General features: G+C 35.5%; 1 long non-coding RNA gene and 3 other non-coding genes across 4 annotated transcripts; 3 read left to right on the forward strand and 1 right to left on the reverse strand.

Moving 5' to 3' along the window:
- The first annotated feature begins 305 nt into the window (after nt 1-305).
- On the forward strand, nt 306-377 carry Trnae-uuc (transfer RNA glutamic acid (anticodon UUC)). Its single transcript has one exon. It is a non-coding gene; the product is annotated as a tRNA-Glu (tRNA).
- Nucleotides 378-559: 182 nt separating this feature from the next.
- On the forward strand, nt 560-631 carry Trnae-uuc (transfer RNA glutamic acid (anticodon UUC)). Its single transcript has one exon. It is a non-coding gene; the product is annotated as a tRNA-Glu (tRNA).
- Nucleotides 632-831: 200 nt separating this feature from the next.
- Trnag-ucc (transfer RNA glycine (anticodon UCC)) lies at nt 832-903 on the reverse strand. The gene has a single exon. It is a non-coding gene; the product is annotated as a tRNA-Gly (tRNA).
- Nucleotides 904-24,579: 23,676 nt separating this feature from the next.
- Nucleotides 24,580-25,436, forward strand: LOC126056232 (uncharacterized). The gene is made up of 2 exons (XR_007511934.2): nt 24,580-24,698; nt 25,216-25,436. It is a non-coding gene; the product is annotated as an uncharacterized LOC126056232 (long non-coding RNA).
- The last annotated feature ends 2,489 nt before the right edge of the window (nt 25,437-27,925 follow it).

A 27,925-nucleotide genomic window follows, 5' to 3' on the forward strand; every position in this document is an offset into this window, starting at 1 on the left:
GATTGACTGAGTCAAATAACAACAGCCAATCAAATTGCTCGAAATAATTGTCACAAAAGGGGCTGTTTAATAACTTGGTAGAAATTGAGCAAGGGCGAGTTACAAAGTTCAATCAGGGTGTAAGAATGAGTCAATGAGTATAGTTTGTTATTAAGAAATTGATATTGATATTATGATATTGTATTGTAACATGTAATACTACCATGATAATTAAAATAAAAGAAAATCATTAATAATACATATTTAAGCTACCTACTTTAAGTAGCTATCGCATTTAAACTTTAATTTTGACATTATCGAACATCTCCCGTATGGTCTAGTGGCTAGGATACCTGGCTTTCACCCAGGAGGCTCGGGTTCGATTCCCGGTACGGGAAATATCATTTTTGCAATAAGGGAGTGTTTTGATTAACTTCCAATGTTGTCACTTTCTAATAACAAGTCCATAAGCAGATTTTGTTTATAACAAAAAGATAGAAAGAAACTACATTATGTGTATTTTGATCAGCAAATAATATACTTATGTAAAATGGTGAATCCATTTGACATTTCATCCATCTCCCGTATGGTCTAGTGGCTAGGATACCTGGCTTTCACCCAGGAGGCTCGGGTTCGATTCCCGGTACGGGAATATTTTTTTTATATAATTTTTTATCAATTTTTGTAAGTATGTATTTTCGGAGCCAGATCTTTATGATTCACGTCAGATATTTACGTCATATATTCAAAATAAGTTAAGCTTCTCTTCCTTATGACGATTTATGTACCTACTACGACAGTCATTTGTTTTATTTTCAGCAAAACCATTCGGAAAACAAAATATTAAAAGAATGCGTTGGCCGGGAATCGAACCCGGATCAACTGCTTGGAAGGCAACTATGCTGACCATTACACCACCAACGCATATGATAGCAAGACCATAAAAATTGCACGCGATCTTAGAAAATTTTATTTGTAATTTACTTGTGTACGTTGAAACTATAAAACCTGTGTCTACAAAGCGCTCCGTTGTTGCCTCCATTCATAACCGATTACATATTTAAAGAAGATTGTGCATGCTTAACTTGTGTACTTACTGTCTTTTTATTCGATTTGCCAAAATAAACTAAAAATATTCCATGTTTTACCTCATGTCCACATCTTACATTTAATTTCATTTTAAATTATATCTCAATCTCTAAGAATGGATAGATATGTTATTCTTCATATTTAGTTTATTTTCACATGATATAAATATAGCAAGGCCCGTTGTAAATATAGAACTATCAAACAGTTATATTTTTATTTGCAATTTTTACGTAAATTACATTTTTGTTTTGCCCCAGAGGCTGACCGTTCAAAAAACGTTCAAAGGTTCTGACCTTTTCAAACCTGACATTTCCCGATTGGACTTTTGAACGTCTGAATTGGCCTTTTGAGAAAGGCGTGTGATAGACTTACACGTGGAAAGATTTTCCATAATTTACTTATATGGCAACAAAGTATAAATTTAGTATAAATAATTTATATGTAATTAAGGCGCATTTATCGCATTGGGGTAACCTGTAATGGTAAATGTATGTAGATTAATCTAAATATATAAAACTCAAAGGTGACTGACTGACTGACTGACTGACATAGTGATCTATCAACGCACAGCTGAAACCACTGGACGGATCGGGCTGAAATTTGGCAGATGTTATGACGTAGGCATCCGCTAAGAAAGGATTTTGATCAATTCTACCCCCAAGGGGATAAAATAGGGGATGAAAGTTTGTATGAAACTTTGTGAATTTTAAACCGATTGGACTGAGACTTTGCATGCATAAAGCTACTATGGCGTAGGCAACCCTTAAGAAAGGATTTTGATAAATTCCATCCCTAAGGGGATAAAATAGGGGATGAAAGTTTGTATACATCTTCTTAGATTTTATGAAGAAGTCCTGATGACGAATCAGAATTTTATGATGACGTTCGCTTAAATACGATTTTGATAACTTATATTATAAATGTGAAAGTAGGTACCTCTGTCTGCCTGTCTGTCTTTTCTTCACGCCTAAACTACAGAACCGATTTGTGTGAACTTTGGTACAGACATAGTTTGGAACTTGAGAAAGAACGTAGGATAGTTTTTATTACAGAAAAATATAAAAATAAAAATTCCGGACATATAGCGATATCTATTGGTTAAACCAAAAAGCTGCCGGAAGTCACTATTCCACGCGAACGAAGTCGCGGGCAAAAGCTAGTAAATAAATAAAAGTAAAGGCAAAACAGGTAATTTTTTGTTGCCTGTTCGACTGCTACAGGCAAATTATTATGGTGTCAAATTAATGCATGTTTATAAAATAACTAGCTGCATCTCACTGTTTCACCCGCGGCCACGGGAAACACAGTGTAAACAACCAACATAATTTCGTCTCTGAGAGGAAAGACTAAGAGAATATTTTTTTTAATGCCATACAAAACAGTTAAATAATGAACCCCACAATTTGCTAAATAGAGAGGAAAACCTTGATAGTTTTATGAGGCATAAACACACTACTACTTATCTCCAAAAACCAGCTGCACAAAAACGGGGTGTACCCACCAAAACAATATTCTTAATTGTCAATCATACTACCAAGATAAATGTACTGCAATAATTTTGTAGACAAACTTCCCCTTTAGACAGCTTGGGAAGAAAGTTTTGGGTTCACCCCCTCCCCTGGCTCGGTACACGGCACCAATAATTTAGCGACATCGCTACCCTCAAGTTTGCATCGTATCAACACAAGGTGCGCGGTTGTGTTTGGGGTGAGATATGAGAATTGAGAGGTCTTTGTTTGTCTTTCTTAGAAAAATAGTATATGTACTTTCTAACGTACAATAACAAGGTAAAGGAAATCATCAAATAGCCCATCCCATTATGATTCAGACTTTTACTCACTACAAAAATCACTCAAAAGTATTAATCCCTCATACGAACATCATAATTATACCAGACTCACATAGGTCCCGATGCAATCGGTCTGCTGGCCACCATACACTATACTTTATCTAACACAGCCACAACACCGCTAAAGTATAAAAACAACATGCATTATAATTAATAGGTCAGTATAAATACGAGCATATATGTAGATGATGCCCAATGTTGCTGTGCCCTAACAGTGTCCACAAATGTACGTAGCTGTAAGCTTATTGCAACCCCATGTGAAACTTGTGGAACGCAATAAATGATATGAATATGAATGTCCTTCATTATATACCAACAGGACGAACACGGTAGGATGTAACAAACAGGTACGGTGAGTACAAAAGGTAGTCCTATGACTTAAAAGAAATTTCTTGCAGACAACCTTTGGATGAAGTCGATTTTTCTTACTTTTAAACGCTCTAGATACTTGATACTTCGCTTTATGCCTATGACTTACACCGCTGTCGTCCCCTCTTCCTCAACACTGGTCTGAATCGGGCACGCGTGACGCTCACTGCTAAACTTCAATCGCTGCAGGTGACGACATCTGGATTAGGAGGGAACATGCTCCTGTCTCTATAGTTCTGTTGCCTTGAGTGTAATGGACCAAGGCTTTCGTTTAGAGGAGACAAATTTTTTATAGGCTTCACTGGTATCTTGTATGTTGTTGTTCTAAAGCATAGAAATATGTATAAGAAACCCAAAATGAAGATTTTAATAAAAAAATATAAGTATGCTATTCTCAGTTTTGTTTGCAATCTGAACAAGGACATCTACCTGTACCTATAGATAAATGAATCTATCTCAGGAGCGAAGTCAAGAATTCAGTTTTTCAAACCGATTATAAACTATTTTGACTATACACAGCTCCAAAATACAGCTCGACTACAGGCTATAGCATATTCGTAGGTAATTTTCACAACATATTCGAACAAAAACACAAATAGCGACCATGCAAGCAAACCCATGTTTTCAAACAAGTTGTATATTTGAACATTTTGAACCACCACTCATACATATTTGAACCACCGCAGAGGGTTCAATAGACAGTTACAACTTTGTAATACAAGCGAGTGCAGTTTAAACTGCCAGCCGTAAAATACTTCAGTTTTATAATCCAGTTAAACGTTCCAGATCATAGAGGATAGAAATATGATCGGAGATGCCACAAGGCAAGAATGTACAGGGCCCTCTTCTAGGTCAAATGCGTACGGTGGATGTAAACAGAATGATCAATTACGAGTCAAAAAACGAGGCGTTCGGGTTCCATGAGACATCTTTGGAGGATTTTTGGTTTTTGCAAAATAGGTGGGCTCCTAAAGTGCATAGCTAGTAACGTTCCTCGTCTCCCGAACACTCGCTTTTGGCGACGCTACTTTCTTAGGAGTCTTTTCGTTATGACATCTCCGATCATCATTTTGTTCTCCATGTTCTAGACGTTTGATGGTTCAAACTTTTGAACGGTTCCTATCGAATGCTCTATTTAATGATTTGAGAATATTTTAGTATTTTGCTATTACTTACAACGTGTTTCGTTTTGCAATATGTACGGGGTTGGTTTGGTTCTTTTTAGTATACGAGCGGATATATGTAGGTACAGGAAGGGAGCCAAATACACGATGAACAGATTATGTGAAAGTCGATATGGTTAAAAAGAATTTAATTTGTGAGATGGCGGCAGATAGAAGAGTATAGAAGAAGAAAACATTCTGCACCGACCCCTTATAAAATTGGGATAGTGGTAGGATGATTTTTAGTATACGTCCTTAAGTACGTATACGATTTTTACAGGACCCAATTCTGCTAAGCCGTATTGATTAAGCAGGTGTAGCTATAGTGTTATTTACTTATTCAAATTCATACACACTCCCACAAAAAGCACATAAATAAAATAGGAGCTGCGACTAGCATTGTGTTGCAACTTCACGCTGAAGCCCCGGGGAGCAAGCAATGCAGTATTATCTGCTCGTTCTATCTTGTACGTCAAACTTTGTTTCTATCTGTTTATTTAACACTACTTCTGCTCCTGGCGTCACTTGCGTTTTGTTAGGTAAAACTTCTGTATGAGGAACTTGGTTCTAAAGTATTTTTGTGCAGGCTGTCTTCGTGTTAGTAATGTTTGTATGGTAAATGAAAACTTACAAAAAACTTATTTAGAAGAGTAAAACAGTATCTTAACCCATGGATGATCAAAACAGTAAGAAAGAAAGAACCATTCCGATATCTCGTTTTCATAGCCCTTGCCCTTGTTAGGGGCACAAAAAATCCAAAAACACAACAACACCGTAACTTTGTAAATGTAATCGAAAAGAAACTTAATCCAGCCTATTAATTCTCCTTGAACCTAACCTAAACCTAAAGGGTCTTCAACAAAGAAATATAGAGGTCCTAATCGGAATAAATTCACACCTACGAATAAAAAATATCTAACACATGTAAATCACCGGCTAATATCCAATTTTCCGTCTATCTAGGACCCTTATAACTCAACGGGATCCCGGGAACGCACCACTCTAGTGACAAAAACTGTCCGGGTAGAATGGGATGCGGATAGAGCCATAAATCTCCGGGATTGATTCCCGGGATTCCGTGTTAGGATGTCCTCAGGTCAGGCGGTTATTCATTGTGGTGGTTAGTGGTTAGGGTTACTGTCATTGTTTTAACCTTTAACGTGAGATAGATATGTCAGGCGGACACATCTTTTTGATCATAATGCCTTATGGGTCAACATTTGTAATGACTTTTCAGAATTAGTTGACTTACTTTAACTATTGTTAAAATTAAAAATCAATCGGGGAAGATATATGGTGTGGACGTCCGTTGGCTGAGATGATGATTATGGATGATGATCATTCATTTTCATGGTAAGTTGATCTTAACCTATCATTCAAGTTAGAAATCATCATAAAATGTTCATCAACTGACTTCTTAAAGCGGAGATGATGATGATGATGACAATGCGATAGTTAAATTCATAGCATAAACACACCAGCTCACAAACAATAAAATGTTTAACATATTCAAACGCTCTGCTAGATAACAAACTCGAACATACAATATACATATTCATAGCGGAACAGTAGTAAGTCTTTAGTATAGTACACCATATTTTATTTACGATAGCAATAATCTTAAGTGTGGGGGTTTCTGTGCAATAGAGCGGAATCCTCGATGCAGACGGATTGAGGATTTTGAACTGGTGGAAGCGAATGTGGTTTTTGTAGGTATGTATTTGTGGGATTTGAGTGGTGAGACATATAATGATGTAAATAGACTTTGAAGTTGAGAGGTGTAGTAGAAATAGAAGGGATGTTTTCAAGAGTATCATTGCATGATTGAAGAATGCTTCTTTTTCAAATGCTGCATTTTTACAAGGGTTTTTAAATTCAGCATGTCGATTCTATAAAATATCACAACTCACTTCGACATCACTCTCACTTCGACTTCGATCTAAAGGTGGAATTCCGTGGACGCGACAATAGTCAACCTATGAAAATGTGTGGCACCGGTGCCGAGGCCCGTGACAGTCGCGCGCGGCCGACGAATTTCGTAAGCTGCTCGCGGCATTGTCAACAATTTAATTCTGGTTTTACTAAAATTCTATAGATGTTATTAAGCGCTAGACCATGTTGAGAAGCGTACGGCCGCGAGCGGCTCACGAAATTCGTCGTCCGCGCGCGACTGTCGCGGCCCTCGGCAGCGGTGCCATACATTTTCATAGGTTGACTTTTGTCGCGCGCGGCTGCGACAATCGCGACCCACGGAATTCTACCTTAAAGTTTCGTGATTGACATTGTCAAACTACACTAGCGCTTCACTATCGAGCGTGTTGACAAGTTGAACTAAATTAAAGTCGAGATTTTGACAGATCTGCCAAAATCTGTCTATCTATAGGGGAGGTAGGGGAGAGATGGGCAGTTGGGAGACATGATGAAATCAGAATAAAAGGGGGGTCCTTTTATTCTGATTTGATCATAGTTTTTTTTTATTGGGTAGTTTACGTTACCGACTGGTAACGGTGTTCATCCATAGACTTTCTGTCATTTCTGTGAGTTGTCAAGAACACACACTCGTAAAAGTACTTAAATATTTTGTTGCGGTTTCGGATCGTTATAAAGAGAAAACTAATGAAAGGTATGTGTATTTTCTATTATTAATGATTGATTGTCAAAATCTCCAGTTACGATTATAGTAAGTCGATGCAATCCACACCTATTATACCTCTAGAAGAGGTACAGTAGACCGCACATCAGTGGTAACTGTCATGCACCTAAACTCAATAGTAATAAGTACGATTTTCCTATAAAACTGTTACCACTGACCTGAAGTTGACTGTACTACAGCAATAGTTTATGGGCCCCACGTTTTTATTTTAGTCTAATATGACCGGGACCACCGTAGGTTGACAGGTAAGTAACTATTTTTTATTTTCTAGTTTTCAGTGCACATAAGATAAAACCGTTTTAGTTAAGTTTTTTTACCGATTTTTTTTTTATAAACTAAGTCAAAAGTGTCCAATGCTCCCAAATATGGTAGGGAGGCTTGGACATACCATGTAATGTATAATTTGTAAATTTTTGTTCTTCTTCTTCAGTGAAAATTTGTGAGGTTATAAATCTGCGCTAAAAATCCTTTATAGAATCTTGTTTCAGGTACCGTTGCCAACTTGATCTAGGGACTCCATATTTATCAGCTGTTAATTTTATTTTTTAACCTTTTGATACCTCTTGTATTGCTCGTTATATTAAATCTTTAAGAATTTCCCGTCGCAAACCATTCTTTTTAACCCCCGACGCAAAAACGACGGGGTGTTATAAGTTTGACGTGTCTGTGTGTGTGTGTGTATGTGGCATCGTAGCTCCCAAACGGATGATCCGATTGTAATGCGGTTTTTTTTGTTTAAAAGGAATGTCATTCGGGAGTGTTCTTAGCTATGTTTGGTGGAAATCGGTTCAGGTCTTCAAGGTCATCAGCTCGTTTGTTAGGTGTGATAGGAATGTTACACGCTCAGTTTACTTGCAAGCATATGTGGGATCTAAAATTTGAAATACTAATGTCTTCTGGAACCACTGAGCTGGTCTGCTGTTAGGACACGAAGATAGGAGACGTAACCCTGAACTGCCTTTTAGTAAACCCATCGAGTTTGGGCTCGTTTAATTTGTCTTGACTAGTTTTCTTCATGTTTCTAATTGACGAGAACCTAATGCTGAAAATGGGATGTGGCGGATGAAACCCTAGAATGATATATAACCCTGGATCAACAAAGGTCCATCTTTATTGTTTCTCAATCTGTGCAATTCTCCCAGAGCCAGTTTGTCATGAGGATTGTTAAACAGCTTCCTTTGGCTGAGATCGCATATAGCGAACCCATCATAAAAAGAAGGAAAAATTAAGGAGCTCCTTTAAAAAACCATGAAATAAAATGAAATTATAAATTTAAAAAAACCCCCGACCCAAAAAAGTACGCAATTATTATGACAAAATGTTATAAACGATAAACCCTATAAAAAGCAAAAAGTAACTTTAAACACTACGTAAGTACCAACTAAAGCATGTCAGACTAAACAAAATTTTGACGTGTCGACGGTTTTATTGAAACCGTTTAAATATCTCGTAATGTTGAAACTGATTGTAATTTTTAGGATAGCTCTTTGATTTTATCTAGCCAAACATAAGAAATGACAATAAAAGTTGATTATCTGTAAAATCTGAATTTTTTATGCAATAAATGTGAAAAAGTGCCCATCCCTCCCCTACCTCCCCTAAAGTATGAAATGACATTACGAATCGAAGTGAAATGCGAGTTGTTGATCGAATTTTATAGAATCGCAGGACTGAAGGCATCAATCCGTTACAATTCATTTTTTTCGGACACTCCTTTTATCATACATTTCTCCCTTCTTTCAGAATGATTAACTTACGAAGAAGAAACTTATTATTCGTCAGTAAATAATAAACAGAAAAGAAGAATTACTCCAAATGATCCAAAAGAGCGAGGATTATGATGCTCGTAGACTTATTGTTTTATCGTTTCCTATCCAGTGCGTAATACATCCAAGATGACATACGTATGCAAAAACTATGCAATTGTGGAATGGGTACGAGGTTACAGTTGTTCGCGTTTTCAGTTTTAGTTTTACTATGTGAATTCGGATGTAAATTCTTGAACTATAGACGTAAAAGTTACTGTGGCTGAATGTTATATTTCTCGAAAAAACTGGACCGATCAACTGAAGAATTGAAACCTGATAAATAACACGTGTTTAAAATATAAACACTCGGAAAAGCTGGACCGATCAATTGAAGAATTGAAACCTGATAAATGACATAGAAAACCTCTGATGCTTTCAAGTGATATTATTGGTACAGTCAACAGCCAGTTTTATAGTTATTGTACTGGCTCTTACTCGCGGTTTCAATCCTTTCTCGTTAAAGCTACTTTTCGCGTCTGAATAATAAATAACCTAAGTATATCCTTTTCAGGATTCGGTCTATTCTGTGTGTTCATGATAATAAGTAAATATAAACTCGCTTCAACCAAAAAACGCAAGAAAGGTCACGAAACGAAATAAATAAGCTTGTATTTTTCAATCCAAACCCAACATCACGAAACCTAATTTCTGAAAAATCTATCCTTAAAATAAAATATAAATAACTAGCTTCACAATACTATAGAGTTCTTTCACAGCAAACTAGGAGTCGTCCAATACAATTTGCCGTTCATTCCTTCCGGCACCGCTCTGAAGTTTGAACAATCGAAGTGGCTAAGGCTAGGATTTACTCTTTCTCCTTTTTCTTGGTTTGTTGAAAGACTGGCTTTGGGGTTCTGAAGGGTATTTTGTTATGGTGTTTATTTTGGGATCCTATTTTGATATTATTTTTGGCTCGACTACTTGATACAATCATCATTTTTATTGCATTTGTAGTGCGTTAAAGTTGTAAGGGCTAAGCCATAGATCATCCTGGTACTTGCTCAAAAAATGTAATGACTTATGGTTATGGTGTCCAAAAAATTTGGAACATTGCATTTTAGCAAAGAGTTGTTGCCGCTCGCGTGCTATGCATTCGAATAAAAAGTAGCCTTCCACGATAAATTAAATAATTCTTTAGATTGTCGAATTTGAATCATTTTCCCATTGACGGCTTTGCAAAATTCACTATTGATTACATAATTTATGTAAGGTACATTTTTGCACATGTATTTGCTAACTGGGCTCTCAAATGTCCTATCCACCGGTTTTTGTAGATACAAATAACACACAGAAAATATGCCTATAAAAGCATAATTTCGTAACAACTAGACCCAAAAAGGTTCATCTTAAGACCCTTTACCCCTCAACAGAATTATTGCTTGTGGATAATCGATAGCTTTTTCTGCAGAAGTTGTATCGATATTGTCAATACTGTTTAGTAATAATCTCGATTCAGCAATATTGCATTTTTTTCCGTCATCGCTAGTCGGCTTATCCGTCCTGTTTAATTCGTTGGAAAATTGCGATCGACCCGTAGTTTAGTTTTTATTGTTAGTGAACGGTGGGAGGAACAATTTGAGGGTTAGAGGGAATATGATTTTGAGTTGATTTTTCTCTTTTTCTTTTTCAGTTGTGAATAGAATTGAAATTATGGTTAGTGTAGAAATATTTATTATATCTGCTAGAAGATTGTATACCTAGTCACTATTTTTACACATTTTGGCTTTTGGCATTGTATAACTTATTGGATGGGTCTTGAAATAAGGACAGAAATAAAATGCTTTGTATTACGTTATAGTTTATGTCGTAGATAAATAGTTACTTTTAGCCACGTGATTGAAGTAGTTACTTTAGGACGCAGATGAAACCGCGGATAGAAGATAGTTGATCATATTATGGGTATCTTCTAAATATAGGAACAATGAATATGTCCATAGTTCCCTACGCTGACAGAAGATAGTTAATCATATTATGGGTATTTTCTAATTGTAGGTTCTATAAATAAATAAGTCTATAGTCCCCTACCATTTGCAGACTCCTGAACAAAAATAAATGCAAAAGAATTATGAAAATTAGTAATAGATTAATTATTCCTGGGAGCACGGCTTAAGCAAAGTCAATTAATTCGCTAAGGCCCCAAGAAAAATCTGCGGATGACAAGTCTAATTTGCAAGGTGGCTATAATTAGTGACTTTCAGATTTTTAGTTCTAGTTCTCAAACTTTGAAATGCCATGATTTAATTTTCATTAAATTAAGAGTTTTATTATTTTTGCTCGTTTTTTGTGGTCTATTGTTTTGACTGTTTCGAGTTTTTGGATTGTGTCGTTTTCATTTAACTTTTTTTTATTCTTACCCTTTCCTACCCTAGTTATTCAAAAGATTTTCATAATACTTGATACATAAATGCCCAGACCTAAGATCATTTGTGTTACCTTTGTAGGTAATATTAAAAATATTTATAAGATGGTGAAGACGAGATTTCACCAGTGTACGTGACCACTGTGACGCACACAATTAATATTTCTTCTTCTATACTATTCTCTCTGACGTCATTTCACAAGTTACATTAATTTTAGCCATATAGACTTTCATATAATCCAACCACTGTTTCTTTGGTCGCCTCCTTCTTTTATATCCATCGATATTCATCCCTAAAACATTCCTTCCAATTTGAAGCTCATACGTTACACGTCATTATCATTTAACACTTAATAAGCCTGCATATACTTCAATAATCCAGCTGCAATCCTGATGGGTTAAGCCAATCCAGGTGAATTTCCACAGATTGCTGCCTAAATACAAATGGGTAATATTCACGTTATAATCTGTCTGAGTATGCAGGATCTACTAATCAAGGTTTATGTGCTGTAGCCATGTTGTAGTCTAGGTTCTGCCAACGGCTTCGTCTGTGTTTCCGAGGAAACTATTCGCGCAACCGGATAAAAATATCGGTCCAATACTTCCTCAGATTAGTGTGTGCAAAAAAATTGCCACTCTTCAGCTTTTAGATAACCTTACAGATTTATTCATTTCAATAAAAAAACCGGCCAAGTGCGAGTCGGACTCGTGCACGAAGGGTTCCGTAAATTACAGTTAAATCAACCTATCTCAAAAACTATAAGAGATACTTTGATCAAACCAAAAATCGTTGAAAGAGTTAATTAGCATGCATCACCTCTATTTTTTTTAGAATTTTATACCCCGTAGTTATAAAAATAGAGGGGGGGGGACATACTTTTTACGACTTTGAGAGCTGATATCTCAAAAACCGTTCACTTTAAGAAAAATGTTTTTTAGAAAACTTTATATCATTTTAAAAGACCTTTCCATTGATACCCCACACGGGTATGTACATCGAAAAAAAAAATTTCATCCCTCAGTTACATGTATGGGGGGCCCCACCCCCAATTCTTTTTTTTACTATTTAGTGTCATATTTTTGTAGCGGTTCATACAACACATATTCCCATCAAATTTCATCACTGTAGTACTTATAGTTTCCGAGTAAATCGGCTGTGACAGACGGACAGACGGACAGACGGACAGACGGACAGACGGACAGACGGACAGACGGACATGACGAAACTATAAGGGTTCCGTTTTTGCCATTTTGGCTACGGAACCCTAAAAACACCGTTAAAACAAGAGTCTGCCATATTTCATGAAATCGACATTTATTTCATGAAGTGAGACAATCTGTGATAATATGATAACATAAATACATATATCCACATAATGATATCATGTATGGCTATTTATATTCTGTAATACCCAAATTGACGACATTCTATGACGTAGCTGCCGTGATTCTTGCAACTGAATCAATATTAACGTTAGCACATAATAACGATAAATGTTTGGTGAAAAACAATAGATGTAAAACAGCTGTTTTCATTACATTTATCTTTAATTTTGTTTTTTTTTTTAATAGTTTTAAGAATATTGCTGTAATTAGATTACAAATGTTTTGTTTTTGTGTTTCCCGTATTAAGTGTGCCATAACGAATAAGAAAAAAAATATTTATATCTTCTAACTTTAGCTGTCTATACCTGTCTTGACTTACTAGTAATTTCTAACAAACCACCATTTAATAACTTAGTAACCAACCAATACACAAACTAATTTACCAAAACCAAAACTCGAAGTTTTCCAAAGATTTGATTACAATTGATCATTGTGATCTTGGCTATAAATCAAAACTGGCAATAGATTCAATAGCCATCAGTCTGTGACAGATGGCTTTATTTCACCAACTTTTATACACCCCATCGATCAACCCCACACCCTTATAGTCTAGGCATTAAAGTTCAATTTTGAATGACAAGTGATTTCCTGACTGGTAGTGATAACGTGGTTTGCATGATAGATTCCCTCGAAATGCCATTGATTTTGTCATTTTGGAATGTTTTAACTGAACGGTTTTGTTATTCGTAATTGCAGTTTGCTTTAACTTCTTATTGTAATTGATTGTTATTATTGTTTCCTTGTCTAAGAACTTTGGGATTTTCCCAATTTTTACTAAGGAAATGAAATTTGATAAAATGTATAAAACATCATCGTCTGCCTAGCCTTTTCTAAAATATAAGAAAATATTTATAATTTTATAAAAAATGTAGCTATACCAAAGACTACCGCTTCCCGGGACCGGACATTTTCCGCGATCTGTTCAAAAGTAGCCCATGTCCTTTTTGAAAGTCTGGACTATCTGTGAAACTCATTTATTTATTTATTTATTAGGTTCACCAACGAATGTTTACACTGATGCATGAGTACTTATAACTATTAACAACCAGAATAAAACACACATTTGTGACAAACACACAGACAGAGTACATGCTTACTCACACATTTATAATACTCCAAGACCTAAGCGCCGTAAAGACAAAAAGGACCTTTCCCATTTGAAATACTTTCTTCCTAACAAAAAACAGCGAAATTCCTCATCCCTAATAAAACTTAACTCCCTAAAACAACACTCGATCATATAGTTTTCAGAGGACATTTACATCCCGCTTCGCCCGGAGGTCAGGGAGACAAATAGAGGTGCGCCTCGTCTTATTTCCCCGGGGTGCACCTCTCATAAGTCGTCGGCTTACCACTGTTTACCGAGTAGGTGTCTCGGTGTTCGCGAGCCATGCGTCTTGGAGACGCGTCAAAATCGATGTAAGAGGTTGACTCATAAATTGTTAGACTCATGTTGCTAATGTCACAAGGCGCGAAAGTAACTTTATCCTTCTAATTCGCTCTTCCTCCAATTTTCATGAAATTTAGTACACAGGCAGTCTAGCTAGAACCTGTAACAGAACATAGACTTCTTTTTACTTGGTTGCGGGAAGTGGTTCAACCGGGACGTGGGAAAGACCTAGGTGCTCGTCTGCTTACCACTGTTTACCGAGTAGGTGTCTCGGTGTTCGCGAACCATGCGTCTTGGAGACGCGTCAAAATCGATGTAAGAGGTTGACTCATTATTGTGGCGGAAAAGAGAATTAGAAAGACTGCTTTCGCGTCTTGCAATATTAGCAAGGATAAAACACAGTTACAAAAGACACGCTATTTATAACTAAACTTAACACTAAAATGACACTGGACAATGACAGTAGGTCTATCACGCTTATCCATCATAGGCGTGAGTCTATTAGACCTACTGTCATTGTCCAGTGTTAAGATTACTTATAGATAGTGTTACTTTAATACATATATTTTGTAATTATGCTTTATCTTTGCTAATTGTATAAATACCAAAGTAACTCTCATCATCATCATCATCATCTAATTCTACCTCTTGTTAACAAAGTAACTCTATCTCTCTGAATTTTATAACGAAAACGATTTTATAATATTTTGTATAGGTACAGATAGTCTAAAGCGTGAGACTGTACCCAGACACAAGACTACATAGGTATTGTTTACCTAGTTGCAGGAAGTTGTTCATCCGGGACAAGGGTGAAACCTCATAGCCTTATTGGTACTTAGCTAATAAGCAAAATCTACTGACACGTATATTATTATACCAAAAGCAATCTGATATTAACATATTTATTAATACGAACAGCTAGTAACGGGCATTATGCAAACAAAATTCAATTATATACGCGCATTTTAATATATGGCCATTATTGATGATGAACGTGAAATATTGTTTTTCTGCATTGTTTACGAATACTTTGTATGCTGTGATTTTAGCTGTGTTATTTGTGTTCATAGAACATTTATATTTATGCTGAAATGAATTCCTGAATAGTATTGGACTATCTAAGGATAGATTTTTCAATAGTCACTCAACTTCTATCTGAGGAATAAATATAGCGGTTTCACGTATTTTCTATACAAAAGTTGTCGAACAGATCTTTAGATAAAAGTTATCTGGCGATTGAAAAATCGGTCCATAAAGAATTAAAGACATTGGAAATCTGTTGCCGACTACCGTAAAAACTTCTAAGTACAATTTGAAGTAAGGTTATTGTCCTTTAAGATAGCTAAAGAAGTATATTTCGCAAAACAAGTCCTAACAAATTACTGAATCACCACAAAAGCAAAACTTTTCATTAAATTAAAGAACTGTATAAAACGGAACGTTATTTGATCAAAGACGGCCATCTTGAATTTCACCTACGCGTTTCAAATGGCATTTCATTTTTAGAACACCGATTATTTTGACGTCACGAACGCTAGGGATCCATTCGTAAATGTTTAATGCAATTTTTAAGAGGTCTTGGGTTCCGCACAAAGTATTCTGGCATTGTTCAAACATTTTATAGGCGCCATTTGCTTTTTGAATATTTGAATAGCTAAAGAATTCCATGTTGGACTGTTTGACGCTGTAAGTGTTTTTGGTATCGTGAAGTTTGGCTGTGTGCGTGTAATGATGGTAATATTTCATTTGATTGTAATGGACTGTTTTGAGTTTTGAATGAGTTGTTTTAAAAGGCAAGAGTGATAAAAAAATTACAAAGACGACCTTTTCGTCAATTTGTGACTGACTCTTTTAATAAGTGTGAGGCGTACTACAGTCATCATCAGCCTTTTTATCGTAGGTACCACTCCTGGGCAAATTCCTCCTTTCACGCAGAGAAGTATTGAGCGTGAATGTACTTACTGCAGTAAAATTAAGAAAATAAATGTAAAAAAAATCCTTCAGTATCACCAGGAAATACAAGCAAAAAATCTAAATTTCGATTCCTGTCTTAAATAACCAAATGCAGTGATAAAAATGACTCCGCATTTTAAACATACCTATAAATTCAATGGCCAACGGAATTTCGGCAGCCATGATTGATGACGTATTTAAAGGAACGCCTCTGATTGGCTGATTCGATTTTCAAAAAGACGTTCCGTTCCTCAATTTAACGTTGGCATGACGAAGATTTTGATTCGTTGAATTGAGAGCTCATTAAGATTTTTTTGTTAAGAAAATATGTGAAAAGAATTTTTCTCTTTGAATTTATGTTTTGTGAACTAAATTGAATGAATGGTGGGATATTTCGTTACTGTTCGTGTTGTAATGAAAAGGGAAGTTATTTTTTGCGTTTTTTATACACTTCGTTTATTTTTAGGAAGTCTTAATTTGTCTATTTAGTCTCTGGAGATTTTATAAAAATGTAGCAACGGTATTTTTATTGAATTTGTAAAGGGTCTGAAATGTATTATTTTATGCTAATTAACTGAACAATAGTAAGTTTTGTAGCTACAAGAGTTATTTAACGATTGAAAAAAATAGGTTGTTGCTAATTTCAATTCCTTTCAGAATATTATGTAAACTAATAACTATAAGTTAAAGTTAAGTAACTAACACTTCAACCATTTTCCAACAAATTATCCTTTCTACGAAAAACCCTCGAAAAACAAAGATTTTTCTGGGTTTGAGAGACTTTTTACGATTTTCCGCATAAAAGATTCGTATGTTAAGACATGGTAGGATTTCAAGCTAAGCCTTTGCCGCTTTCATTTCGCGAAATAAACAAACATATTGAAGTGAGTAATCTACAAACGATCGCGAATTCACCGCAGAGCGGAAACAATGTTTTGTGTGTGTGGTTTTGAAGCCAGCGGGAAGAGTTATATATGTATTTTATTCAACTGGAGTCATTATAACAGACGTTAGGAGTACCACGAGTAAGAAGTTACTCTACCAGGGAGCACAGTAGTACCACGGGCAAAACCTGTGGTATCAACTACCAGTAGTCTGACCGGCAGTCTTGGACGTACCCAACCATGGGCTCGGGTTCGGGGTGGGGCAACAGTTTTAAATAATATCTGGCTAACAAACTACCCTCAAATCTGTCCCAGTTGATCCGCCGTGCACCGTGCAAACAACCATTACTATTAGTACTTACAATTAAATATAGTCATTCAATCAACGCTCTAGTCGTTCAAACAAATAGCACCATAAAGATGACTGTGACAAACACACAGAAATAATATGAATTAACTTCCTTCAAAAACAGACTTCTATTTCTCCCGCTGTTTTTGAAGCTTCCGTGCGAAAAGGAAGTTCACTTTGAATTTAGTTAAGTGAGCACCACGCGTTAAGAGCATTAAACTTTTTGTTGCGACCACAGACGCTGTCAAATCGGGCGTGAATTGCGTAAGGGTTCGCATAGAGTATGTATTGATTGTAGATAAGACAGATACGTTATCTGCATAGCCTTTTTCCCAACTGTTGAAATGTTAACTGTGAAAATGTTGGTGTCGGCTTACAGTCTTACCGAGTGCATCTGAGTACCAGTGTTTTACATGGAGCAATTGCCTACCCGACCTCCTCAACTCAATAACCCGGGCAACCCAATACCCTAGGTAAGACTGACTGGCTTCTGACTACCCGTAAAGATAGGAGGTAGATGCGAATAAAAAGGTTTCTGTTTAGATTTCTTTAAATCCCAACTTACTTTAGTTAGAGAGTTAAACAGAAGCAGGTTCAGTTGCAGAAGCAGTTCCTTCATTTGCAACATTTAATTCTAATTAGCTGTTCTCCATGGTTCTGAGGTTCACGATCATCTGACAAAGATCGACAAAGTCATGGACAGCGTTATTTTCACATCGGCAATATTAGACTAGATTATTTCTATAACAATTTCCATTGTTTTCTTTTTAGGTAAAATACTATAACTGTCATTGTCTGTTAATAGAGTAACGGTGTAAAAAGTAACCCTAAAATGTCACATCTGTATCGCTTAATCTCTTACCCACCAACATGGAAGAATAATAAAAAAGATTCAGGATAAAATAAATAACTTTGCAACCTCTACCTTCGGAGTATTTGTGGGGACGCCATTATTTTCAGTCTTTAGAGATGTCGCATAAATATGTGAAATCTTTTGAATTATACCTATGCGTAAAAATACTTTTCTTTGACAAAATACGTGGATATTTCAGCAATAAATGGATAGGAAGATGCTTAATGTATTTTTAGGAAATGAAAGAAAAGTTGCTTAGAACGTTCGTTTGGAAATTAATTTGAGGAAAAAGGTGTAATTACAATATTTACTTATTGCTTAAACTTTTAGGAAAAGTAAGTAGCGACTACTCGACAAGTGTTTCGCCTTTCCACGGGGGTTCACGCCAAAGCGGCCACAACATTTTAAACCTTAGATTTCTGCAAAGTAACGCCTAATCCGATAATTTATGTATATTTATTGCTGTTACCCTGAAAATAAATATTACAAAGTTCAGAATAAAAAAATATCAGTTCTGCCGTCGCACCGCAGTTTACTAAATAGATGTCCACTTCCATTACTAAGTGTTTTTTATTTGGTAAATAAGACAAGATTTACAAGTTAAAGTGTTTTAACAGTAATAGCCCCTGGCGGTTTCACCCTCGTGCCAGGTGACTACTTCACGCACACGGAGAAGCCTATAGTCTTCCTAGATAATTGTAATTTTTAAGCGTGCAGAGGTTCCTGCCTGAGCTAATCTCACAGCAAGCAAACAAACTCTTGAGCTTTACAATATTAAAACTATAACAAAGATGCCTTTCATTCTAAATACTTCTTGATTTAATTAATTTTATTTCAGAGTTTTATCTCAGAAGCACTTCCTGGTTCCACGTAATTATCAAGTATTTTGTAGCTTCAACTGTAAGATATTTACGAGAACAAGCGCTGTTTAATTAAATTCTACAACAATTTTACTTAGAAAAGCTATTATTTTCTTTGGCTGCGTGTACTATTAATTCGAGTCTGTAAACCTTTTATTTGAATTCTTTATCCTTCCGTGTAAATAGCTATGTACCTAACGTAACCCCGTTTAGAACAAACGAACGAGTCGTACAAAGAAGTGGGGCGAGATCATGATAATTTTTTGCAGTATTTAAGTAAATTATATTTCCTTATCAAATTCTTTTGATATGAACTGACGCAGAATATTTATTTTTAATTCTCTTTAAAATAATTTGATACCTAGGTGAGAAAAGAATGAGCATCCTCTCGCTTTAAAATCACCTTAGGACAACAAACTTAATTATTATAAAAGTTAGTAAAAACTATTGAGACCTCAATAGAGAACTCAGGATTGTTACCGGACTCAAAATACGACCCAAAAAGGGATCTAACATGTCCAGAACATAGCGGCATAAATAATTAATAGAAAAACTGAAAATGATAGATTTTCATTACAATGGTTTTTTTTTTATATTATGTTTCCAAATTCACTAAAATTGTTCAACCGGCCAGCCCGTGTTTCTCGCCCGTATTTTCTCCAACAAGAGTTGTTTGATTTGACAAATTGCATCCTTTGTCGACTAAACTGTCGATAACCCTTGCTATTTGTACTGTCAGCAGTTAAACGTTTCTATAACAAAAACGTTCAACTATTTGTGTTTAATCTTGAATCGTTGGGGAAATATCGTTTTTTGATGGTGAAGAAATTCTTTTAGAATAAATAAGTTATGTGTTACGTATGAATTCTGTAAAAACATAAAAATTAAATAAATAATTTTTATGTGTAGTTCTAATCTTTCTTTTTTATTTATTTGTATTTTGTCTGTACTGTAGCACTGCTAGACAAAGGCATTTCCATATTTGTAAAGATCTTTACTGTCCACGATGTAGACACAACATTTTTTAAACAATCGGTGTGTATCATTTATATCTCATTGGAAAGGTAAGTTATTAAAGTAATGAAATAAATAAAAATAAAAAACGTACTTATCATCAAACCTATCGATACTTGATAATTAAGGGTAAATATTTCACATATAGGTACCTTTTATTCCACCAACCAATTCTCTACTTTCAAATCCTATCTCCACAAGTCCAGCTAATAACAAACAAGAAATAACTTTACTACAACTACAAGTAGTACAAAGCGCCTTACACTCCCCATTAAGAGCTGACAATCTACTTAAATCTGCAGGTGTTTGCGGGGACAAATCTCTGTGGAAATAAACGGAACATTATGTCTTTGTGGCACTGTTTCGCTGGTCGGTTTGTAGTTCTGAAATATTCTTCTGTAAAGTACAGGTACGTAATTGTCTATGGTGTTTAAGTTTTTAGTAGGTAGGTACTTGTGTCTATAAGGTACCTAAATGTAAAATAATGGCAGTCATCACGACGTTTGCTAAGATATTTCAGTCTTGAGGACATTATACATATTTTTGAAGTCCACTTTTCCTCAATGATAAGTTTCGTTCACCAATCGTCAATGTTGTGTCTTACTAATTCTACTTCTGATTTTTTCAAATAAACTAATTTATTATTTACCTACACATTCATTTATTTTCTAGATACATAACTTAGATATTTATAAGCCTCAAACCAGTAACATCACATTCCTACCTCTATTAAAAACGACAAATAGACAGGCAATAGCCAGCCACCATACCACGTCATTTTTTTATGTGTAGCTGTCGAAAAAAACGTTAGAAGTCATAATTTTAGAATTTAATATCTAAGCAAAATGCCTTACCCAATAGAAACGTCAGCAATAATATAATATTTACAGTAGCAATAACGCTAAATGCCGGTCCAAGTCGTGTTCGTAATTAAATTCAATCCGCGCCTCTATGGACCCGATGCCAATTATAATAGTTTTGGTAGTTTCTAACTAGACGCGTTTTCTGTGATTGCTTTGTTCCAGTTATGGTAGTTATATTGGACCTTGGTTTCATAAGTTTATAAGTATTTGGGGGGCTCGAAACCTCTACTGCCTCATATTATTATCATCATTATCAGCTTTCTATTATACACTGATACTCAGCTGCATTCGGTTTAACTGGAAGCCAAGCCCATCATAGTTGGGAAAAGGCTCAGCATATGATCAGTTTTGTTTTAAGTTGTTAGACTTTAGAACTTGTATCAAACATTGTTTAAAAATCTACCTGAGACTTTAAGAAAGTAGATTTTTAATGGAGTTGTGGTTCTGGATATAGTGGTGATTTTGACTCTTCGATAATTAATGAGGGTGACTGTATAACGTGTTATCCCAGATGCAGGAGTTTAACTAAAATTCAGGTTGCATAAGATTACAAAAATTATAACATGAGGAAACGTATACGAAACCCTATGTAGCTAGCTCTTCTATAATTATCAACAAGCAGCTAAACGGTAAGAATCTCTTAAGAATTTTCTGACATAAAATTCTATGAAATCCGAATTTATATCAGTGTCGAAACACACAACCACACCGGGACTAACACCAGTTAAGTCAGAAGGGAACGCCATTGGTACGTGCGTCACAAAGTTTCCCAGATTCCCAGGTGCGACGGTTATTAATAAACTGCCCCGCGGACAAACTGTCAGTTAATACTATTAAGCGATCGTATAAACTGTTTAATTAATTATTACAGCGACCATTCGATTGTAGTTAATTCGAGTTGTGCATTCGATTCCCAGATCGTATTATCTATCGAGTTTCGAGTATTCAAGTTTTGAGTTGAAGTTGGGTTGAACAATAATGAAGTTGGAGAAGTTTTAATAAAAGTTGGCTGTTGTTGATGAACTTATCAAATGTTTTATTTGGTGTCTATCAAATTCAGTCCCCAATTAAAGGGTGGTTTTTAAACACGACATTATCGACTGTGACTACTTCTTCATTCAGTCAGTCATAATTTGAACTGATGATAAATCGGGGGTGAACCAAACCCCGATTGACGTTTTCTGACACATCCATAATAGAGAGACAGATTAATTACATAAAAAAGTAAATAAGGAAGTGCATAATGAGTCCACACGGGTAGCACTCATAAAAGAGTAGGTACATAAAGTCACACATAAAAGAGTACACAAGAAACTATATAAGGAGGTATTAAAGGCGTAACATGATATACCTACTGAAAGAGGGCCAATACTTTATGAGATTTGCGTGTTTGGGCAATCAAACTTTTCTTTACTTATAGCAATAGCATCTGACGGTTCGAAACGCAGCTAATCCACTTGCTCTTTTTAAAATTTCTTCACTTCAAAACCTTAAGAGAATCTGCTGAAATAAGAATAAGAATAAGAATAAGAATAAGAAATTTATTTCCAAAAAAGGTACATTTTCTGTTATCATTAGCCCCAAACTAGGCAAAGCCTGTATCTTGGGCGCTAATTTAGAGAGGGTTTACCAATATAAATTACCAGTAATACAAATTAGAATTTTACTTGTCATAAATAGGACCCTTCGTCGATATTTTCAACAAAGCATACCACTTTCTCTTATCACACCCACGCTACCACCAAGATAAAAAAACTGGTTCTTTCAATTACAAGCAGTTTTTTAGCAGAACGTGAAACACGAAAAAACAGTTTAAACCTTATCTCCTTGTTTACTGTTTCATTTTTACGAGAACTCGTAAAGTTAATACCACCTTTTGTCCCAACCCTCTCGCTGCAAAAAGTTTCTTTGGTCCAAACCATGGAGAACAAAATGTCTAGCGGAGTTGCCATAACAGAAAATCGCCTACGAAAGTAGCGCGCCAAAATGCAGGTGTACGGGGGACGAGGAACGTTACTGTTTACGCCATTTAACGCCTTCTTTGGACCTGATAATTTATTGTAATACCATAAATCGTTGACAGATGTCTCAAAGCACCTGAACGCCTCATTAGTACACTTGTAACTGATCGTTTTTGTCATGCCATACCGTATGAATTTGACCTTGAAAAAGGTGCCTGAACTACTGATTATGGCATCTCCGCTCATCTTTTCTTACTCCGTAGTCCAACCCTTAACCGCCATGTTTTGTTGTGGGTATAAATATAAAGATATATAGTTGTTTTTATTCATTCTTTTTATAGTGTTTTGGCTGAGATCAGATGGGAGATTTGGATGAGAAGGTCGGTTAATTTTTCCTCCAAAAATCTTTAACTCCTTCACTGTTAAGTACATTCAATAGTTAAACAATCAGTTTGTATCACACAATGGCGTCCACGGCCGATTTCGGCCACGGCGGCTGTTCTCATTTAAGCAGATTAGCCAGCTGCGCAGGACATATTATAGTGCACGAGCATTTGCGCAGACACAGGTGCACTCCCTATTCCTTCACTCTGATAACCCGAGGGGACGGCAATCCGACACGACCGGAGAGAGATCAAAAATCTCACATGAGTCATAGGAAAGGCAAGTTACATGAGAGAAACCTCTGGGAACAGCTTGTAAAACAATTAAGGAAATAGATAGGTATTATCTATAGGTTTTATTGTCATTTAGTTCAACATGATAGTTAATCCCCTTTTACGTGGGAAACTGGTCAGCGATGACTACTTGGGTGGGAAAACCTGGGACAATAAAATGTTTTCTTAGAGTCTAGACAGCTTGTTACAATAGGCGATTAATAATTACCATTTAAGAAATAACCATGCCATCTCTGAAGTATTGTAAAGTGTGTTTTTAGGAGTCGTTTATTTTTGGCATTTTAGTGACAAGCATGGTTGTCACTTACCGCATTAGTGAAAAGTTCTCATTAATACGAATAATATAAGACCAAACACGAGGTAGTTAATATATACCGTTGCCGAGTTCCCTTGACCTTATCTTATCTTTATCATCAGGTCAGCTGGATTTTCGGGAAGTTGTAATAAGTAAAATGTTGTTTAGAAGAATAAATACTTAAAAATGGCATTGAATGCAGATTGATTAAAAAATAGAAATTAAAATACCTAATTGAAGTGAATTGCTTGCGTGAAAATCAATATAATCACTTGTTAGTCATAGGGGTCAAAGGGTATCTTTGTGATATTAATGTTAATTGGTCATGCTTTATAAAATACCTACTTGTATGTGCTATGTATAACACAAATAGTACCTGATCCGATTATTTATTTTCTCAAAATTGAAATTCTCATTGTTAGCCAATTTTCTGGACAGGAGGAGGAGTATATTTATTTATTTTAATCTGTATTTATTTATTTGTCCTTTTAATTTTTTACCAAATCTCGTGAGTCAAAAAAACATTACTCATAATATTTTCAAAATATTTTTCAACATTTTTAGGACTCGGTGGAAACTTACGCGAGAACACTCATAGCATAAAATATTGTGACGTCATAATATCCTATTTATTATTTTTAATTTAGGTAGACACCATCATCGTTTACTGCTTCGAAATTCAAAACATAAACTGACAATCAATACGGGATTTTTTTTTCTTAGAAACATAAACGTCATACGTCATATGTTTTCCTTATGGCCAGTTCTAGTTCTTCCCCTGAGAATTACAAAAGAGTATAAATATCGAGTCTTTATTAAAACGGTATCAGTAGATATTGGTCCTTCGTGGCTGAAAGTGGTTCCTATTATTAAAAATGAAGACTGCGCTTGTGTTTTTGGTTGCAGCTGTAAGTGCTATCGTGGTGCAAGGCCAAGTTTTTCCCGTAGGTATGAACCTATCGAATCTACTACTATTGTTTAACTGACCGATGACGTAGCTAATGCCATCTTGTATTAATTCTAGTGAATATATTTTTAGACACTGCGCTTTTTAACATACTTTTGTTTACTACTGACTTACTGCGGGTTACAATAATGCATTTTTTTTCTTGTTTTATTTTACTGTTGTTCACGCGATTTTCAAGGAGAGTCAGCAACCCCAGCAAGGCCTACCGGGGCTGCGGCATTGTTCGCAAAGAATTACCGCGGCCCTGGTACTTAAACGGCTTCAAATAAAAAATAAATAAAATAAATAAATAAATAAACAGAAAGAACATGATGGGTTTTAGTCAGAGTGTGACTCCCTTACGCTAACAAACTGCGGGACGGGGTCATTTGATGACTTCCCGTCTAAAAAAAAAAGGTTTCGCAAATGTGCAGTAATTTTAGCATTTTTGTAGCGACAAAGAGTTAATTCTACTATTAACCTTGTACATAAAAATCTTTTTAATTTGTTTCCAGCCAACTGCCCGCCGGGGGAGCATTCAGTACTCTACTGCCCACAAATGGCGGAACCATCTTGCACCAATCCTACGGTCCACCCATTCAAGTTTCCAGGCCCTTGTGACATACCCCAATGTTTCTGTGACATGCCAAAAGTAAGAAACACCAGGACCGGGAAATGTGTAAAACTGGCTGATTGTAGATTTAGTTAATAAATATATTTTTGTTTATAATTTAAACACAGTTTTTTTATAATTTAAACATAGGTTCCTAGCCTTTAGGAGGCAGAAGTTCGCCTTTTAATCTGTCATTAATGTACAACATTTTCTTCACTGTCTTTCTCTAAGGTTCTTTCTTTGTGTACAAATAAAATCTATTTATTTATTTATCTTACTATATTTTTTCTTGTCTAATCTAATGATTGCCATTAATAAGTTACCATGTCTTGTCTTATGTTTTCTATTTTTTTGTAAACTGGCCAAAATAAACATGAACAGCAGGTATTGAGCCTGTACAAGTGTTCCTTAATGTTCTCAGAATATCAAGGTAGGTACAGGTGTAAAAAAGTTCAGGAATACTGTAACTTCTTTTATCTATTAACATCCTCATAACGCTTGTTGTTTTTATATTTATTGTTATATTTTATTTTCTTTCTAAACCAAAGAAAATATGAATAAACAAACTTAATAAGAAAATGAACACGCTTACAGAAATAATTGCTCCACCACAAATGAGAACAGGGGTAAACTCCAGTCTCCAAGTAATCCTATATCAATTATAATAAGAAACGGTTAATTGTAACCAAAAGTAACCCTATTAGCGGGACTCATTAGCGAATAACTCAACCGGTTACAGAATTATATCATCGGGCTGTTAATCTGTGGCTTAAGTCATGAGCGGTTTAGGGTTAAACTGTGCTAAAGCGTGGTGAGGAAAAAGTATGTGTTTTATATTTTAAGTAGTTTCCAACAACGGTTTCATTGTCGTCTTGTGGTAACTAGTCCGTGTACCCGATAAAAGTAGCCTATTCCAACCATATATCATAGACTGGTTCTTTAAACCATACCCGAGAATTGTGTTACTGAGGAGTTTGTCCCACCATTTTTTCGTCCTTCAAAAAACACATAGGAAGCGGTAAAGGGTCTTTTATAAACTTGAACTTCAAAAACTGCTGATTTCCAGCCTATTTTGAATAAATGACTTTTTTATCTAACCAAACTTTTCAAGGATGAATTGGTTCTGATATAAACGCATTCAAACAAACAAACACTTCAGCTTTACGTGAGCATTATAGAGGCAAAGTTAGCTTTCATTCGCCAGGCCCAAGAGATTAACCTTTACAATTAATTTTTAAAACCTGTGCCTATTAAAATCTGCACCTCCTTCAAAGATAAATAATCGTACCAATTTACACATAAAAAAAATCGTACACGACCACAGTTTCTCGCTTACACCAAATCGTCCTTCGGGAAATTACAGTTTCGGCCAATTAGGCACCGCTTGGATAAATTTCGACCTAACACAGGGTTATATTTTTTAATTATACCGTGTAACTGCGCACCAATTTGATTTTAATTACTGTAATCATTCACTTTGATCCTTTGGGGAGAACTGGATTTTTGGGCGATGTAAATGCTGTGTCTCTTGCCAGGGAAATTAAACTTTACAAGTGTTTTTTGTATGGAAGATTAGTTGTGTAAACTTTTTTTGACAGAAAAAATAAGGACGTAAATGTAAAACATTACAAAAAAATTAAACCGACTTCCAAAAACACTAAAAAGTAAAAAAAAAACTAATTTTAGGTGCATCGGCCTAGAAGTCGGTGTCTAATGGATGTTACTAAGTTAATTTTGCCACCGACTTCTAGGCCGATGCACCTAAAATTAGTTTTTTTTTACTTTTTAGTGTTTTTGGAAGTCGGTTTAATTTTTTTGTAAAAAAGTTTTTTATTTACAACTTTTCAGTGATACAAATAGTTGTCACTATCCATATATGTGGAAAGTTCTCATCAATACAAAGAATATAAGCCCAAAAACGAGGTATTTTACATATTCAGTTGTCGAATTCCCTCGACCTTCATCATCAGGTCAGCTCCAAACCTGCACTGTTGCAAAGGTCTCGTCAATACAAGTAATATAAGCCCAAACACAAGGTAGTTTACATATTCAGTTGTCGAGTTCCCTCGACCCTCTCTGGTCTCCATCATCAGGTCAGCTTCAAACCTTCACTGTTGAATAGTGCTTTCAGGCATGCACCTGAATGTCAAGTTTTTACCCTAAGTATGCCTACAACTTTCGAAAGTTTCCCTCGATTTCTCAGGGTTTCCATCATCAGATCCTGACCTGATGACGATGGGACCAAATGACAAGCATAACCTTTCAAATAAAAAAAGAATTTTTGAAATCGGCCCAGGCGTCTTTGAGAAATCGAGTAACAAACATAAAAAAAAAAAAAATACAGCCGAATTGAGAACCTCCTCCTTTTTTTGAAGTCGGTTGAAAATGAACAGACATATATTGTTTGGTAGAATTATTATTGTTTTTTTTTGTTATTATTTTCGACATAGTACCTGTCTTTTAAATGGACGGACTGTCTATATGACCTTAAATTAGTTACAGAATGCTACTGATATTAATGTGTACCTATACCTTTTAGGTCATCACGTGTGAATTTTAAGTATGAATCTGCTTTTAAAACCCCAATATAAAAACTCTACACTATTACATTT

This window comes from Helicoverpa armigera, chromosome 20 (assembly GCF_030705265.1).
Source record: "Helicoverpa armigera isolate CAAS_96S chromosome 20, ASM3070526v1, whole genome shotgun sequence".
NCBI lineage: Eukaryota > Metazoa > Arthropoda > Insecta > Lepidoptera > Noctuidae > Helicoverpa > Helicoverpa armigera.